Source organism: Stenella coeruleoalba (genome assembly GCF_951394435.1).
Source record: "Stenella coeruleoalba genome assembly, chromosome: 12".
Taxonomy (NCBI): Eukaryota; Metazoa; Chordata; class Mammalia; order Artiodactyla; family Delphinidae; genus Stenella; species Stenella coeruleoalba.
The window spans coordinates 40,023,128-40,040,523 of record NC_137158.1 but is presented as its reverse complement, the minus strand read 5'-3'; the positions used below and the strand labels follow the sequence as shown (position 1 = coordinate 40,040,523).

The 17,396-nt window shown below is 38.6% G+C and overlaps 1 protein-coding gene across 2 annotated transcripts in view; it reads left to right on the top strand.

The window, feature by feature from the left end:
* Window positions 1–17,396, top strand: part of SNX3 (sorting nexin 3) — a 43,717-nt gene that overhangs the window by 13,969 nt on the left and 12,352 nt on the right. The window lies entirely within an intron of this gene.

The window sequence follows — 17,396 nt, the reverse complement described above, 5'->3', positions numbered from 1 at the left end:
ATCTAAACATCTGGGCAGTCTTTCCCAACCTAGTGATGGTAGAAGAGAACTGGAGGCGGACTTAGTATTATGTGTGTTGGGGGTAGAGGAACAAAACTTTGAGTACTTATGTACCATGGACTTCCATTCTTTTAGAGTCTACTAATTTTTTTGTTATTTGGGAGATAACGTTTAACAAATTCTAAGTGTTTAACACTTGAACTATGGACATGAATCCATATCCCAGTTTTGCCCTACCTGCTAATTGAGTGTGCTTGATCAATTAACCCCTCTGAACTTTTTGTCCATCCTAAGATTAGAGTGTTAGGATCTTCCTCAGAATTAAATGACGTGTGTTATGGACTTTAAATACTATCTTGTTTATTTGATATTAGCCGCTGCTGTTATTATCTGAGAGTTGGCTCCAGCTTTCTATTTATTGCACTGTCAAAAAGGAGAAGAAAGCGCTGATTTCAGCAAATGATTAGTTTTAAGAACCCATTACTCATTCTCTTATAGAATGTATTATTTTAAACATTCTTATAGAATGTATTATTATTTGGCAATAGATGGTAGTGATGGTTGCACAACAATGTGAATGTACTTAATGCTACAGAACTCTGTACACTTAAAACTGCACACTTTGGGGCTTCCCTGGTAGCGCAGTGGTTGAGAGTTCCCCTGCCGATGCAGGGGACACGGGTTCGTGCCCCGGTCTAGGAAGATCCCACATGCCGCGGAGTGGCTGGGCCCGTGAGCCATGGCCGCTGAGCCTGCGTGTCCGGAGCCTGTGCTCCACAACGGGAGAGGCCACGACAGTGAGAGGCCCGCGTACCGCAAAAAAAAAATTATCATAAATGCAGTACCTTAAAATATTACCTTAACAGTTTCTATAAGTCAGAGGTCTGGGCATGGCTTAGCTCGGCCCTTTGCTCAGGTCTCACAAGGCCTATAGTCAGGGGTTGGCCAAGATTTTGGTCACATGTGAGGGTTGGGATTCTTTCCAGGCTCACAGAATTGGCAGAATTCATTTTCTTGGAGGTTATAGAATTTATAGTAGCCTTCCTCTTCAAGGATAGTCAGACTATCTCTTTGGTCTAAGAGGAACTAAAGCCCTCTTTTAAGGGACTCACCTGATTTAAGTCAAACCCATCCCCCCAAAATCTCCCTTTTGATGAACTCAAAGTCAAAATGATTAGGGACTTTAATTCCATTTGCAAAATTCTTTCACTTTGTCAGAGAATGTAATCTAATCATTGACGTGACATCCATAAGACTCACCCACACCTAAAAGGAGGTGTGTACACCATGGGGTGGGAATTTGGGGGGCCATGTCAGAATTCTGTCTACTACGCTAGGTACAGAATTATTTGTTGTTGTGTTTTCTTTCAACATTCTGAATATTCCACTGCTTCCTGGTCCCCATTGTTTCAGGGGGAAGTCAGCTGTTAATCTTATTGTGGGGGATTGGGGGGTATGTGATGAATCATTTTTCTCTTGCTACTTTCAAAATTTTCTGCTTGTCTTTGTCTTTAAACACTCTGACCATGATGTATATAGAGTCTTTTTATGTTTCTCCTACTTGGAATTCATTGAGCTTCTTGGATGTGCAGATTAAAGATATTAGTCAAATTTGGCAAGTTTTCAGTCATTATTTATTCTCTTTGTCTCATTCTGAGACTCCCGTTTCACCTGTGTTGGTATGCTTGGTGGAGTCTCACAGGTCTCTGAGACTGCTTTTTTTTTCGGTTTTTTTTTTTCCTGTATATTCTTCAGAATAGAAAAGTTGGTTGATCTGTCTTCAGATTTGTTGATTCTCTTGTCTGCCAGTTCAGATCTGCTGTTGAGCCCCTCCAGTGAATTTTTTATTGCAGTTATTGTACTTTTCAACTCCAGAATTCCAATTTGGTTCTTTTTTATAATCTCTTTTTGTTGAGATTCTCTGTTCATTGAGTCATTGTCATCATACTTTGAATTCTGTAAGTATGGCTTCCTTTGGTTCTTTGAACATATTTGTGATAGCTGCTTTGAAATTCTTGTCAGCTTAGTCCAACAACTGAACACCCTCGGAGACAAGTTTCTATTGACTGTTTTCACCCCCATACGGGTTACACTTACTTGTTTCTTTGCATGTTTTATAATTATTTTGTTAAACCAAGCATTTTAGATGATACATTTTAGAGACTATTGAGCTAGATCACCTCTTGGCTTTCCTCCCAGGGGAGCTCTGATGCTATATCTTTATTTTTTTTAAGGACTTGCCTGTACTAAGTCTGTAGTTTGCAGTTGCTGATGTTTTTCTTCTCTCTCTCTCTCTCTCTCTCTCTCTCTCTCTCTCTGTGTGTGTGTGTGTGTGTGTGTGTGTGTGTGTGTGTGTTTTAAGCCTGGCTTCCTAGAGGGTCACCCTTGGATCAGGACTGCTTTAGTGGTCAGACAGTGACTGTTCAGAGGTTCTGCATAAACACCTTGAGCTAGTAAGGCTTCTGCCCTTTGCTAGTGTGTGTGTTTGTATGTAGGTTGGGGAATTGAAAGTATAAGCCAGGTTACAAGTTTGTTTCAGCTTTCACTTCGTGCCAAGTCTTCTCATGTCTTTATCTCTCCTGTATCTCTGAAAGACCTCATATTCCGTTACAGATGTATGGATAATGCAGGTCCTCACCATTCTTTTCTGAGCTTGCATACAGCTTTGTGCAAGCACATAGCCTTTCAGACCATCAGGGGTAAGTGAGAGCTTATCAAGGCCTGTCATTGCTGTGCCATTCTCAGGATACCCCTGCTAAAATTCTGGCACGTCTGCTGATTTGTTTCTTGCCCCAGTCAGTACTGCAACCTTGGACTACTGCAGTATTGGCCTTCCCCAATTGTTTGTTTGCCACCAAGATCACTATTGTTAACAACACCCCTGTATATGGAACTTTTCTGCATTCTACTCTTGATCAGTGATCTGTGTCCCTCTAGCAGCAATGGTGCTGGTTTGCACAGGTTGCCTCACTGGTAGAACTACTGGTTTTATATTTGATTTTTTTGGAGGGAGAGAGTTTACCAAGCTCCTTACCCCACCATTCCAGCAGTTCCACCCTTATCTTTTTACATTTGTTGACTGAAAAAAAAAAAAAAAAAAGCACAACCTGAAAGATGAGAACTATGGTTTATTCTGCAGACTTGCTGAAGACTTAAGCCCGGGAGGCAGCCTCTCAGATAGCTCTGAGGGACTGTTCCAAAGAGGTGAGGGAGGAGCTAGGATACATAGGAGTTTTTGCAACAAATACCAGGTAGTTGGAACATCAAAAGATTAATAAAGACAAACAGACAGCAGGTTAATGAATTTAGCGCTTTTTATGTATGGGAAGATGCAAGAGTCTGGGCTCATTGAAATCATTCCTTTGATATGCACCTTAACTATCTAGGACCAGTATCCTGTTTTTCTCCATCCTGAATCCCTTGAGGGTGCACAGTGTGAGGGGGTGGAGTGGAGGGCCGGCTGCAGTGGCTGATGGTTTGATGGCCTCAACATCCTTTGCTTCTGATATGGCAGGTGACATTTTTAGTCCACACATTACACCTTTCTTTTAGGTTCCATATTTTAAAGAAACAACGTTTTACGCATTATGGGGTTTTTTTAAAATTTATTTATTTTATTTTTGGCTCCGTTGGGTCCTCGTTGCTGCGCATGGGCCCTCTCTAGCTGTGGTGAGCAGGGGCCACTCCCTGCCGTGGCGCGGGCATCCCACCGCAGTGGCCTCCCCTGCTGCGGAGCACGGGCTCCAGGCACACGGGCCTCAGTAGTCGTGGTGCATGGGCTTCAGTAGTTGTGGCTCACGGACTCTAGGGTGCAGGCTCAGCAGCTGTGGTGCTCGGGCCCAGCTGTTCCGCCGCATGTAGGATCCTCCCGGACTAGGGATGAACCCGTGTCCCCTGCATTGGCTGGCAAACTCCCAACCACTGAACCACCAGGGAAACTCTCCTTTTTTTTTTTGGTATTTTTTTTAAACTATTTTTTTTAAGTACTCTTTTTTTCTTTTTGAATTTTAAAATTTTATTTTTTTATACAGCAAGTTCTTATTAGTTATCCATTTTATACATATTAGTGTATATATGTCAATAAAAGTTTTTTTAACTTTTATTTTATATTGGAGTATAGTTGATTTACAGTGTTGTGTTAGTTCATATTATTATGTTTTAATGTTAATTTATGGGTGCTCAGAAGCACTTGTTATGCAGTGTTTAAATATTTTTAAAAGCCTCTTAACCAAGTATTACTTAGCTCTTTGCACATAGTAGTTGTTGAACTGTTTATTAAATGTTTAGTAGATTTTTAAAAAATTATTTATTTTTGGCCATGTCGGGTCTTAGTTGCAGTGTGCAGGCTCTTCATTGCAGCATGTGGGCTTCTCTCTAGTTGTGGCGTATGGGCTCCAGAGTGCGTGGGCTCTGTAGTTGAGGCAGACGGGCTCTCTAGTTGTGGCACACAGGCTTAGTTTCCCCGCGGCATGTGGGATCTTAGTTCCGCAGCCAGGGATCAAACCAATGTCCCCTGCATTGGAAGGTGGATTCTTAACCACTGGACCACCAGGGAGTCCCTTTAGTAGAGTTTTTAACCTTTTTTTTTGTGATAGGCGGGCCTCTCACTGCTGTGGCCTCTCCCATTGCGGAGCACAGGCTCCAGACGCGCAGGCTCAGCGGCCATGGCTCACGGGCCCAGCCACTCCGCGGCATGTGGGATCCTCCCGGACCGGGGCACGAACCCATGTCCCCTGCATCGGCAGGCGGACTCTCAACCACTGCGCCACCAGGGAAGCCCCTAACCTTTTTTATTTAACATCTGTTTTGGGTCAGGTACTCTAACCATAGTGTTCCTTAAGAGCATGAACCTTGAACATAGGTAAGAATCCTCTTTATCTCTTTGTCTATTAGTAGACATGTGACCTTGAATAAGTTTCATATCTCCTCTTTTTGAGTTTCTTCAGCCATAAAGTGAAACTTTACACTAAGTATCCAATAAGTGATAATATGTGTGAAGTAATAATAGTTCCTATTTAATTGAGCTAAGTGGCAGTATCTTCATTTTAAAGATACTGCAACTCAGTTATAGAAGGGGAAAGTAACTTGACAGGGTCATACTGTTTAGTTCCAGAGAAGGGCTTGAGCCCAGGTCTGCTTGATTAATTTATCTGTTTTTTTGTTTGTTTGTTTGCTGCTTCCAGGAATCAGAAATCATTGTCACAGATTTGTGATTAGCTTCTATTATGCTAAGTCTACAATCATACAAAGGAAATACTGAATGAATGTATATATACTCATATATATTTGCTTGCATTTTGTTCCCCCAACAATGTATCATGTCAGGAACTTCCACCACTAAAAGTGTTGCAACAATTATTTAAACCTTATGTCTCTCTCTGAGATACAACCTTAATGGCTGTTACCTTGAATACCTTAAGTGAATGGAAAAAACGGGGACTTTAAACTTTTCATCCACATCTAAACTTGAAAACTTTTGATACATAATGATGTAAGCAGCCATGAAAATACACTTAGAAAATTTTTCTATTAGCTTTAAGACCTTTGACAGGTTGTACATACATGTCTTTATCATAATGTACTCCCCAAATTGAGTACTATCTCACAGAAACTGCCCCATGGTATTCCACTCTCCTTAGTATCTACCTCCTAACCCTAACCTATGCTTGTCTGTATAAAATCTAAGTCAGGGACCATGTCAATATACTTAGCGTTCATGGTAGAGTCTCAGTAAATGCCTTTTATTCTGTATACTTATTAGCATTCTAACATCAGTTTAATGGCTTATGAGACTTTATCATTAATATTTATAAATATTAAATAATTTATAGGGTTTCAAGTAGGGTTCGGGGGCTAAAGGTGAAGGATCTGGAATGATTTCCTTTTCTTACAAACTTCACAACACAGCTTGGAGGAGAGGTCACGGAAAGGAAAGTACGAGAAGAAAAGAGGCTAGATAGAGTACTCTGAAATGAACCGACATTATAAGGGAAAGAACCAGAATGCCTTGCTTTCCAGCCCTACCTCAAACACTGATTACACCTAACAGTTAAAGAGGATCTGCTGGCCAGAAATTTTTTTAAATTATACTGACCTAATTATTAATATATTGAACCTTTGATGACAAGTTACAGATCCTCTTGTGACCTGTGCTGTTAGTCATGGTATATTATGAGGATTCTTAGAGAGTTACTTACTGTTTCTAATAAAAAGATTTTGCATTAGTGATTTGAGTACTTTCAGGTTAATAGAACAATAATCATTCTTTGTGCAGCTTTATGAAAGGAATAAAATATTGTAATGGCACTGCTGTCAATTTGTAAATTTAAATCATGCATGCATATAGTGTTTAATATCATTGTCTAGTTGCTCTTACTATAGCTAATCACTTTGACTAGAAGAGAAAGGAGTCTATTACTATGGGGATCACTCATGTCTTAGAGAATTAAGAATCATGAAATACCCTCTTTGATGTTTTTTATAGTTTTCCAGGTAATTCTTTGAAGAAACACCTTAGCTTCATTCTTTTATAATATTGGTGGCAAACTATTTCATACTATCTATTCCTAGAGATAGATCAAGTTACTGTAGAGAAAACAACTCAATCTTAAATTATAACCATTATTTTAAAACTTTGCCTTTGTTCAGAGTAGGAAATCTTCAGCTTCAGCTCATTTGATAAGCTTCTTAAGTTATGGAGGAACACTTCCTTTGCTGAATAATCCAGAATCAATAAAGTCTTTTGGATTTTCTGGAAACTTCAGCTACTCAGAAAATAGTCAAGAGCTGATAAGGCAGTAAAAAAGTAAACAGCAAAGAGTTTAAATTTTTTTAAAGTCTATTCGCTCTTTAGGTATCACATTTTTATATGTGACATACTGTCCTCTCAGTCTCTTCTTGTTTATTAGCATGATTCTACCAAAGTCAGGTTACTGATTCAGTTATCTATTGCTGTGTAACAAAACTCCCAAAAGTTGGTGGCTTAAAACAACAATTTACTTTCACTTTATTACAGTTCTACAGTTTGGTCAGATCTTAGAACAGACAGCTTATCTCTGTTCTCCTTGATATCTACTGGAGCATCTTGATTGGGGCTGATTTATTTCTAAGATGACTCAGTCACATAGCTAGCTGGCAAGTTGGTGCTGGCTACCATCTGGGAGGTAAGCTGGGGCTGTTGATCAGGTCCTGAGTTTTCCTCCATGTGGATAGTTAGATTTCTAATAGAATAACGGTGGCTGGGTTCCAAGAGACAATGTCTTTATGAAGAAGCATTCCAAGAGGACCAGCCCTATTGTAATCAATAGATATTTGCTAATATACCATTGATCAAAGGCAGTTACATGGCCAGGCTGATATGGGAGCGGATACAGAAAGATACGGAGGATACAGAAAGAAAGATACTGAGAGGCATTGTTTATTGTAGGCCACCAAAGTAATAGCCTACTACAGTTGTGTACCTCCTTAGTCTACAGCAAAGCAGCCTCTCTGGAGGACATTCTGAAGCCTTAACATTCATAGCTTTTGGCCCAGTAATTTTACCTTTAGAGGTTTGTCCTAAGGACAGTATATCAGTTCCCTGGATCTATATTAAGGCTTCATCTAGCTCTCATCCATAGCATTTTGCCCAGGGTCAGATAGCTGATTAATGCCTGAGTTGGGGTTAAAACCAGATTGTCTGGTTCCAGAGCTGTATGTTTTAACCATTGTACTATACTGTCTCTCATGTAGATGATGACTCTACACAATCATGTTAACGATATCAAATGAGAAGCTGATATTTTTAATAAGAATAAAATTTGTATATATGGAAGTCTGAAAGGATATACAGTTGGTCCTTGAACAGCATAGGTTTGAACTGCATGGGTCCACCTATTCACGGATTTTTTTCAATAGTAAATACTACAGTACTACAGGATCCATGTTTGCAGAACCGCAGATAGAGAGGAACCATGTATTTGGAGGGCCAACTATAAATTATACTTGGATTTTCAACTCTCAGGAGGGTCAATGCCACTAATACCCAGCATTGTTCAGGGGTCAGTAATGTATCAAAATGACATATCTGCAAATGAGCATGTACCATTGTGTTTTCTTTGTTTGTTTTTTTTTTGGTAAGGATACTTTTTATGAGCCTACCATGCAGACTTAACCTAATATATTCATGTGTGTATGTTTTATGTCTATTTCATTTCTACACTGATGACTCTAGTGCAGGTTTCTACCCTTTTATCTAAACAGTAAGTCTGTGATGAATTACGGTTTTCACTGCTAAAGGTAATAAATCTTGGAAGACTACTTTGCTCTCCACCCCCCAGTTTTATGCTGTAAATATCTCTTAAGGAGGGTGTCTTTTTTAGATCTCTGTTGTCCATATGTGCCTGGTAATGCATATACTGAAGTTTAAAATACACCTACTGAAAAGAGCTTCTTAACTAATATTCTTTCACTGGTTTCTACATTATAGTTTTACTTACAGTGACTTTGCATCCCGTTTCCAGTTCAGTGTTCTCATAGTGCTAGTTCCAGATCACTATCCTTGAGGAGGTAAAATATTGCCCCTATCTGTCCTGGCTAAACTAGAATCACTGGTGACCATACAGATTCCTGAGTCCCCCCCTACCCTGTTTCACATTTAGTAAGCCTAGGGCAGTGGTTCTTGACCCTGGTTGTACCTTAGAATCACCTAAAAATACTGATGTTTGGATTCCAACCCATGCTAATTTGAATGAGATTCTCTAGATGAGGGCACTTGGAGTGTGTGGGGATGGGAGTGTGTTTAAAACCTCTTGAGGGACTTCCCTGGTGGTAAGATATGATATATCTTATACGATAAGATATAAGAAGATAGTGTCCAGGGCTTCCCTTGTGGCGCAGTAGTTAAGAATCCATCTGCCAATGCAGGGGACATGGGTTCGATCCCTGGTCCGGGAAGATCCCACATGCTGCAGAGCAACTAAGCCCGTGAGCCACAACTACTGAGCCTGCGCTCTAGAGCCCACAAGCCACAACTACTGAGCCCATGTGCCACGACTACTGAAGCCCGCGTGCCCTAGAGCTCACGCTCCGCAACAAGAGAAGCCACCGCAATGAGAAGCCTGCGAGCTGCAACACAGAGTAGCTCCCGCTCGCCGCAACTAGAGAAAGCCCGCGTGCAGCAATGAAGACCCAACGCAGCCAAAAATAAATAAAATAAATTAAAAAAAAATAAAACTTCTTGAGGCAATTCTTACAATTAGGCACGTTGGAAAGAGATAGAAAGTAGTTTTGCACTTCAAAAATTGTTCAAAAAGGTTACCCTGTTAATAGGCGGTGTTCTTTCAGCAGAAGCCTGTAGGATTATGTAAGTGTTCCTGAAATATTAAGAACAAATTTTCCTTTACAGTAGAATTATTACTGCACAATTCCATTAAAGGTTGTTCATTGAGAACCTTGCATGAGCTCACAAATGAATCTTGTTGCCATTCACAAATGAATATGAACAAAGTAGGAAAAGTATTTGGAATTACTTGGTTTATACATTAAACCAGTCTAGATAATTTCTTCTCTACTGTCTCAGAAATTATACCATAAAGGATACTTCTTTTAAAATAACGGGAAATTGTATCACAGGAAGGCCACGTCCTTATTTTTTAAAAAAAAGAAAGAAAGAAACTAAACTAAATACCTTGGCTTAATGACAATCTACATTTCAAAGGTTCTCCAGACTAAAAGCTTATTCTTCACTTCAATGACTTCTCCCAAGCCATATTTAGAGTTCATCTAGGTTATAAACCATATCTCCAGTTATTCATGCTGTTCCAGTTTGGGTAAAACAAGTATCAAAAGTACTGAAGGGCGAGGTAATAGCTTAAGCACTTCTCAGCTTATCCTTTATCTCTAGATGTAGATATTTGGAGAAATACAACCTTTTAATGAGAACTGTAGTGAGGCATCCATTTACATCTCTTAGGATTGGTTGAATAGAGTATGGTCTATTGGGTATACTTTTGATGTCTTTGCCAGTCTCTTTTTTCAAATGTACACATGACACTATCTGAAGAAATACTAGAAACACCTAGTAAACATTTTTCTAATATCTATTGTTAAGCTATATTCAGGTGACCACGTTTTGAGGCTTGGTTTTCTGCTTGGCTATCAGTGATAATCAGGTTACATATAGGGTATCTGTGAGCTGCTGACTTTAATAGGTCAGCCTGTGTAAGTGTGTAAGACCTAGCTTTTTGGAGACCAATAATGTGGCCATTTCCTCTGCTTGGACATGAAGGGAGCACTTGTTTTAGAGCTCTATACCATGGTTTCAAAATCTGTTCTTTAGTATATAATGTCTGTTTGGATTCCTGATGATTTTACCCTATGTGATTAGTTATACCTTGTGGGAAATGACTGGTTTCTCTTTTATATAAATAGCCTTTTAAGAGTATCAGGCATATAGGCATCTCTCATAACATTTCATCCCTTTGCAGTTTTGTTTCTGGTATATTATTAGGAAAAATAAAGAGCAATAAAATAATATTGAATAGTTCTCTTCAAGCTGTTAGTCTTGTTCTTTTCTAGTTTTCTGAATGCCCCAGGTTTCTTATATAGTGATCAGTCATTACCTTTTTATAAGCTACACAGAAGCTTGAGAATTGCCCTGAATTTTGCATAGGACAAGTAACAAATATCCATGGCTTCATTCTAGCCAAGTAGACTGTAAGTCTTCTTAATTTTTCTGAATCAACAAATTGTGAACATAATGTCCTTACACATCTGCGTGTTCACACTGTATCTGGCAGAGAGTAGGGCTTTCCTGCAGTAAGCCAGTCTCTCTCTTAATGGTTAAAGTCAGGCAAGTAATTTCACCTAAAAATGTGAATTCTCCAAGAAGAATTCATTCTGTGCTCTGCCAGTTCTATAAGTTTTAAATTTAGCTGGGTAAATTCCAAATGGCACTAAATTTTATTATGAAGGGTAAGTGCAAGAATAAAAAAAAACCTCACTATAAAGAGGAAAAGAGGTAATTTTACATGGGAGAAATCTTTACATGGGAGAAATCTAGCTGACCTCACCTTAACCAAGTGATCCCATAATAGGACAAGCTGACATCACGTGCTTTCTGATGTCGGGCACTGAGAAACCTTCAGCATTCCTTCTGTAAGGACATTCCTGACAAAAATGAACGACATGAAACTGGTCATGAGGAAAAGGACAAACTCAAGTGTATAATGTATCTCAGATATCTGGCCTGCATTCTTTAAAACTGCCAATGTCTTAAATGGCAAAAGGGCAGGAGGATTGCTCTAGATTGAAGGAGACTAAAGAGATAACAAGGCATATATAAATAAACTACAAGGATATATTGTACAGCACAGGGAATATAGCCAATATTTTATAATACAAATGGAGTATAATCTATAAAAATTTTGAGCCACTCTGTTGTACACCTGAAACTAATATAATATTGAAAATCCACTATACTTCAATTAAAAAAGAAAACTGCAGAATATTACTGACATCACAAAATTCAGAAATTACCATACTTTTACTAACTGCCTAACACCGTTCTATATTTTTTTGAGGTTTTTGCTGCTGTATACTCGTTGATCACTTGTACATATGACAGCAATTTTACAATATTTTACATAGAAAAAATTTTTAAAAATTATATTCCTTCCTCCAGCATGGAGAATAAAATTTTGTTCTTTACTAATGATAATTTAGGAAAAAAATAGTGTCATGTATCATTATTTGTAATGCCATGTAGATTATGGGGCTTGTCAAATTTAGGGAAGTCTCCATCAAGTTTCTTTTATTTTATGAATTGTCATATTTATGGGCATTTTGAATTTTCTTTGTGCACTATTAAGCTTAAATACTCTGAACTGACATTCCTTAACCAATTTGTTACCAGTGTGAATCTTGTAAAGAATTTTATGTTATCTTCATTTTGTGTCAAATCAGTAAAAAACTTAAACGTTAAAAAAAAAAGAGGAATAATGAGGCAGTGCTTGATTCTTTTTTTTAAAATAAATTTATTTATTTATTTTTTGCTGCATTGGATTTTCGTTGCTGCATGTGGGCTTTCTCTAGTTGCGGCAAGCGGGGCCTACTCTTTGTTGCAGTGCGCAGGCTTCTCATTGAGGTGGCTTCTGTTGTTGAGGAGCGCAGGCTTCAGTAGTTGTGGCACGTGGGCTCAGTAGTTGTGGCTCACAGGCTTTAGAGCAGAGGCTCAGTAGTTGTGGCGCACGGGCTTAGTTGCTCCACGGCATGTGGGATCTTCCCGGAGCAGGGCTCGAACCCATGTCCCCTGCATTGGCAGGCAGATTCTTAACCACTATGCCCCCAGGGACACCCCATGTTTTGTTTTGTTTTGTTTTGTTTTGTTTTAGGACTACCCAGATTACTACCACCAGAAAACTTATTGAGCTGTACCCTCAATGTATTTGTGCACTTTTCTCTATTTGTGTTATTCTTCATTTAAGAAGTTGTTTTAAACTACTCAGGTAATTCTGAAGCATAACCAGGTTGAAGAAGACTTCTTTGACTTCAGTAGTAGGAATAGGATACGGAGTAGAGATTTTGGATTGACTTTTTTAGCTCTGACTTTTTAATATTGTGTTCTATATTTAGATATGACTTTAAAAGCTCCTTTCAGTGCCAGATCTGATCACTCGTGTTGTATTCTCAGCTTTTGCCTCCCTTGTTAATATAGGTAACCTATTTTATAGTTTTCCAAAAAAATGTTATTAAGTAGTGGTGACATTTAACTAGTATTTGGCTTATTATGATTACTAAAAGCATATTTTCAATGTGGAATAAAATAGTTTTTATAGACTTTATGGATTCCAGGCAATCAACTTAACTTTTTGAGGGTCAGATGATTATAATTCTCTGCTTTTTAAGTGTTAGTTTGGGCCATAGCCCTGACATAGCTTTAAATTATGGTTAATTTGCAGTTTCTTATATGTATGACAATAGTTGATGTTTATTAGGAGCCTCTGTCTTTGCTTTGCAGAACGTTCATAACTCCATGAGTGAAACTGAGAAGTCTAAAATAGGCCAAGGTTACTTAAGCTTACCTTCAGCATTTACTAATAACACATACCTACACAAATAGCTGATGGCTGTCTTAGTTTATGGTTTCTGCCTAATGATGGACTTTAGTTTTGCTTGTCTCTGATCTTGCCTGTCTCTGGTCACTGTTCCTCAAATATTGTTATTTCATACAAATGGCTGAGTTTGACACTTTTACCTGTTAGGTAAAATGAACCATAGCTAGAGGAAAACAGTGGTTTCTAGTTTATGCTCAGCTTGAGCAACTAGAGCAGCTTTTCTTTGTTTTCTTTTTATTTATTTATTTATTTATTGGGGCTGCTCCAGGTCTTAGTTGTGGCACATGGGATCTTCGCTGCAGCATGCGGGCTCTTAGTTGCGGCATGTGAACTCTTAGTTGCAGCATGCATGCAGGATCTAGTTCCCCTACCAGGGATCAAACCTGGGTCCCCTGCATTGGGAGCACAGAGTCTTACCCACTGGACCACCAGGGAAGTCCCTAGAGCAACTTTTCTTGAAATTAGGAGGAAAATATGAATGTAAGGATGAGAAGATACTAAATCTTGCCTTTTAAGTTTCAGAAGTTTTAGTCATCTTAAGTTAACCATAGTTAAGTCTGACTTATGTTTAGTTTCAGAATTCAGCACTTTATTTGTCTCTGGATAAGTCAAAAGCATTTTAAATGATATCCAAAAAAAAACCTTTAAAGAATTTTTGCTACAATTTGCCTCAGTTGTCTGTCTCTTTTCCATATTCTTCAAGCAGATAAAACTTAAAACTAGCTAGAACCAACCTTTTTCTTTTTTTAAGGAATAACTGACATATAGCATTATATTAGTTTCAGGTGTACAACATAATGATTTGATATTTGTATACATTGTGAAATGATCACCACAATAAGTCTAGTTAATATCCAGAATCATACATAATTACCACCAAAAAAATGCTTCTGTGTGTGGTGAGAATAGAACCATCTGTTTTCATGCTGCCCCTTGGTAGTACATGTAGCTAATCTGTTGAATTCATAGTAACTTCTCTGTTATACTTTTTTTATTTAAAGATATTTTCCTGTTCAGAGATGTTTGTTAACTGCTGGTGCTCACAGGAGATACCTTAGCCAGACATTCAGGCTTTTCAGTTTTAATTCCCATCGTCTCCTATGGTTTAGAATATACAAGAATTACTTCCTAAATATACTTCTTTCTTCTCTGCATGTAGTTCACACTGTTTTCACCATTCTCAACTGTCTTCCTGAAGTATGGCTGACTCCGTGTGTTAAAGGAATACTGACCAAACCAATCGTCAGTTCCTTTATGCTTTTTCCTTTTACTTTATACAAATGGTATCATACTGTAGATAGATACTGTTCTGAAACTTCTTATACTTTACACGTCTCAGGCAGGCTTCCTGATCAGTCTATGGCTGAGTTATATTTTCTAAAAGCTGTATAATAATTCATTTTACATTTGTAACAGTTTAATAAGATTTTTAGTTTTCTGGGTTTTGGTGTGTGTGTTGTGATTTTTTGTTTTTTGCTATTATATAAACAATGCTAAAGTAAATTTCTATGCACTGATACCTTTCTGCATATGTGGAAATATTTGTAGGATTAATTCCTGGTGGAATTGTTGGCTCAAAAGATAAATGCGGGCTTCCCTGGTGGCACAGTGGTTGAGAGTCCGCCTGCCGATGCAGGGGACATGGGTTCGTGCCCGGTCCGGGAAGATCCCACATGCCGCGGAGCGGCTGGGCCCGTGAGCCATGGCCACTGACCCTGCGCGTCCAGAACTTGTGCTCCGCAACAGGAGAGGCCACAACAGTGAGAGGCCCGCGTACCGCAAAAAAAAACAGATAAATGCATTGGGACTTACCTGGTGGCGCAGTGGTTGAGAATCCGCCTGCCAATGCAGGGAACATGGGTTCGAGCCCTGGTTCGGGAAGATCCCACATGCCGTGGAGCAACTAAGCCCGTGCGCCACAAGTACTGAGCCCGCGTGGCACAACTACTGAAGCCTGCGCGCCTAGAGCCCGTGCTCCACAAGAGAAGCCACTGCGATGAGAAGCCCACACATCACAACAAAGAGTAGCCTCTGCTTGACGCAACTAGAGAAAGCCCGCGTGCAGCAACAAAGACCCAACGCAGCCAAAAATAAATAAATAAATTGAAAAAAAAGTTTTAATTAAACTAAGAAAAAAAGATAAATGCATTTAAAAGAGTGATAGATATCACCAAAACACCCTCCTTAAAAGGTTGTACCAGTTTTCACTATTATCAGCAAGTTTTTTAGATGCCTATCTATCTTCACCATCATTGGGTATTAAAATTTAATACCTGCTTGTCTGACAAATGAAAATGGGATCTTACTGTTTTGACTGGCATTTCTTGTGTGAGTGAAGTTGAACATTATTGACATAGTTTTTGTGTGTTCTGCCTGTTCTGTTTGTCAGGTTATTCAGCTTTATCTTTCATTAGTTTTTAAGTTCTTTACATTTTCATGAAATTATTTCTTTGTTTTTTATTGCATATATTTGTCTACAGTTTTTTGTGGTCTTTCAACTTTTTGTTTATGGTGTATGGTATTTTTAACCATGTAAATTTAACTTTTTATATGCTTATCTTGTAACCTAACATATTATAAGCTTCATAAGGGCCGGGACTGCATCTTACTCATTGTTATATTCCTCATCTTATCTAGCACTGTGCCCTTTTATAGATGCTCTTAAACTGTAGTAATAGTTGCATCCTCCCAAAACTGTAGGGGAAACAAATTATCCTTACTCTTTTCTCTTTAGAAAACCAAAATAGAATATCTTATAAGGGTTAAATAAGTTGAAAGTGACCAATCATGAGAGTTTGTAATCAACAGGGATAGTCCAGTGGCTTAAACAAAAAACCTCAGCATCTTTCATTTGTATTTTGATCAAGTTGAATTGCAAGTCCTTGTGATGATCAGGGAGAAGTTAACAGGCACACTTACCACTCTAAAAATAATGGGCAAATAATACTAAGAATTACTTGATGTGACTTTATCGAAACTCTATAAACAAATACACGAAAGGATGCTCAACATCACTAATCATTAGAGGAATGCAAATCGAAACCACAATGAGGTATCACCTCACACCGGTCAGAATGGCCATCATCGAAAAATCTACAAAGAATAAATGCTGGAGAGTGTGTGGAGAAAAGGGAACACTCTTGCACTCTTGGTAGGAATATAAATTGATACAGCCACTATGGAGAACAGTATGGAGGTTCCTCAAAAAACTAAAAATAGAACTACCATATGACCCAGCAATCCCACTACTGGGCATATACCCTGAGAAAACCATAATTCAAAAGGTGTCATGTACCACAATGTTCATTGCAGCTGTTTACAATAGCCAGGACATGGAAGCAACCTAAGTGTCCATCGACAGATGAATGGATAAAGAAGATGTGGCACATATATACAATGGAATATTACTCAGCCATAAGAAGAAACGAAATTGAGTTTTTTGTATTGAGGTGGATGGACCTAGAGACTGACATAGAGAGTGAAGTAAGTCAGAAAGAGAAAAACAAATACCGTATGCTAACACATATATATGGAATCTTAAAAAAAAAAAAAGGTTCTAAAGAACGTAGTGGCAGGACAGGAATAAAGACGCAGACATAGAGAATGGACTTGAGGATACGGGGAAGGGGAAGGGGAAGCTGGGATGAAGTGAGAGAGTGGCCTGGACATATATATACTACCAAATGTAAAATAGATAGCTAGTGGGAAGCAGCTGCATAGCACAGGGAGATCAGCTCGGTGCTTTGTGTCCACCTAGAGGGGTGGGATAGGGAGGGCGGGAGGGAGACATAAGAGGGGATATGGGGATGTATGTATATGTGTAGCTGATTCACTTTGTTATGAAGCAGAAACTAACACACCATTGTAAAGCAATTATACTCCAATAAAGATGTTAAAAAAAAACCACAAAAAACTCTAAAGCAGTCCTCATATAAAGAGAAATTATAACCAGCTGAGAAAACCATGAAATTTTCTTAAGCTAACCATGATCTTTTTTTAATATATAATCTATCAAACTCTTAGCTAATCATAGAAAGGAATGGACTTTTTCTCCCTCCCACTACCTGTCTATTAAAGTGAATCAGATATAATCATGCTTGTGTCAAAAGTTCAAAAGGGAAAATGGAGGTAAAATGAGCTGAATTGGCATTCTTCCCTCAACATTGTACCTGTAAGCTTGATATGTTGTTTCAGAGATTAACTTTATAGACTTCCGTACCCATAAGTATGAAAATTCTTAGGGAACTCTTTTCACAAGCTTGATCTTAACATATTGAATAAAGAGAGCAGCTAATCCCTTTT